General features: G+C 33.2%; 1 long non-coding RNA gene across 1 annotated transcript; it reads left to right on the top strand.

The window, feature by feature from the left end:
• Positions 1–581: 581 nt before the first annotated feature.
• LOC128280623 (uncharacterized) lies at positions 582–1,207 on the top strand. Its single transcript, XR_008270717.1, has 3 exons — positions 582–677; positions 886–921; positions 1,196–1,207. It is a non-coding gene; the product is annotated as an uncharacterized LOC128280623 (long non-coding RNA).
• The last annotated feature ends 1,133 nt before the right edge of the window (positions 1,208–2,340 follow it).

The raw sequence follows: 2,340 nt of genomic DNA, 5'->3' as shown, positions 1-2,340 counted from the left end.
CTGAAATGCCATTCAAATAAGACTTTTTAACCTTTAGATGCTTATTTCATAATTCATGTTTGATTCAAATTTTCTTATATTATACTTCCATTACTTAATGACATGCATCCCTTAGAACTATTTTTATAATTCATATTTAATTCATTGTTCCCATATACTTTACTTTCAATCTCGTATAACATGTAGTGTTTAAGCTTCATTTCCCATTTCATAATTTGTTTATTGTTCTCATGATTTACATTTTCATTCATTTGATAGTATTTAACATGTCACACTTAGAAAAGTCAAAGCTTAAGTTGTAACAGTGACTTTGGGAACTAAATTGAAAAATTTCTATTTGGGCGGGTTCTAATGTAAATAAGAGCAATTAGCGAACTGGATAATAAAAAGGTTGGATTTCAACCTTTATTTCCATTACGTTTGAACTAGAAATCTCTTAGTGGGAGACAGGATTATTAGGGATATCTATACTTGGCTATTGAATTGATATTGGTGAAGGAAGTGCGCGAGTACTATATAAGGAAGAGACATTATTCTTTGATGTTATTCTTTCATTTTTCTATTCTTTCTTTGTCTTCTTTATTGGTCTGGTTGTAAGAGAGAAATATTAAAGAGTGGTTTGTATGGAAGAAAGAAGCTAAAGTTTGTGCATAAGTAACAGAGAATTTATCAAGCTAGTAAGCTTCCTAACCTTTCTGTATTCATGGATTTAAGAAAAAGGAAGAACGTTAAGGATTTCAATCAATCCATTAATTATGTTCTGTATTGGGTAAGGTTGCGGGTCATAATTTAAATGGTCTCTGCATGCAAATAAATAATGGTTCTTGTGATGATGAATTGTCTTTATTGTAATTTTGAAATGGTTGTTATGTTTTGTTGACTAAGGAGGCTCAAGTAGATTGATTTGGCATCAACTTCTAGGTGAGTTTCAGAACTCAAGTTTAAATGGTTGTTCATGTATTTTCAGTATCGTGTGCTGAGTATGTCTAAGTGAATATTGTGTAAATGATGAGTTACATTACAATTGAATAGTGATGTATCGTGATGCATGTTGTGTTGATATGAAAATACATGACAGGTTGTTAGTTTATCTATGTGGTGTAGATGAAATGTTTGGTGTAATGTGTGTTGTGCATGAACCATAGTATTGGTTAGGTGCTTGTGTATAAAATGCATGTGTATGAATGATATACAGAGTAGTGAAGGTCTGTCGAAGTGTGGTTGAGATGGGAGGAGGAGCAGAGAATATGATATGTTACAAGTTTTGCCTCTGATATAGCATGTGAATGCAAATCGAGATTTGGTGAATGACCCCGGTCTTGCGAGGGAACATGTATGTGTTCAAATTAGTAAGGAGGATTTGTGAAGGTTCGGGCAGGCTGTGTAGAGAAAGGTGTGCACCAGTATATGAAAGCCCTTTACAGGTAGTATGAGACTCTGCAGAGTTTAAGGCTTTAAGCTATATATGTGAAATGCAAGTCCATGACCATGGCATGATCCAGGGAGGTCTACCAAACTCGGCTATATGGCATGATCCAGTGGAGGTTCGTGAGATTATAACACCCTCAACCTGACCCGATTCACTCGATCTGGATCTCTTGAGTTACTACACACAATACTTAACAACTAAAGAAAACAACTTACAAATTCTCAGTAATTTATTATATTTTATTTATTAATTTAAGTGAAAAGCTTAACATCTAAAAACAAATGAGGTGTTTAAAATAACTTATTACATCAATTTGATACATATAATTCTAACATATCAGTTGGTTAACTACTAACACAAACGATGTATCCTAACTACACCACACTTTCTCTATATGCATAGTGACCCACTTCATCGCTACTCTAGCGTACTTCTGACATTATCCCTCCTGGCACAATCTCTTTCCAAACACTTAAAAACAATAACAAACCTTATGAGAACAAGAGTACTTAGTGAGCTTTATCACATCAGACCTTGGCGGATATTTTATATTCTTGGAAGAAAATTTATGTGTCAACCATTATTTTGAACCACTTATATTAGGCGAATACCATTATTGTTTTGATACACACATATAGACCAATTATCATACCCTTACATATCGATTCTTTCTTATCTGACTAACGGAAGATTCTTTTAGACATTTCTTAATTCTCTTATTTGCATAACTAATTCTCAATAGAACATGCGTTTAGAATCCATTTCATACAAGCCACATCCTAATACTTGTACTTATCTCAAAACAGTTGATCACAAACATAATTCATGGGTGGATACTTATACATTTTGGCGAATACATATGCAGATCTGAGTACCATCAAACTATTAATCAAATCATAATCTGAATCAAT

The sequence above is a fragment of the Gossypium arboreum genome, chromosome 9 (assembly GCF_025698485.1).
Source record: "Gossypium arboreum isolate Shixiya-1 chromosome 9, ASM2569848v2, whole genome shotgun sequence".
Classification (NCBI taxonomy): Eukaryota; Viridiplantae; Streptophyta; class Magnoliopsida; order Malvales; family Malvaceae; genus Gossypium; species Gossypium arboreum.
The sequence above is the reverse complement of the archived record's forward strand: the minus strand, read 5'-3'. Positions and strand labels throughout refer to the sequence as shown.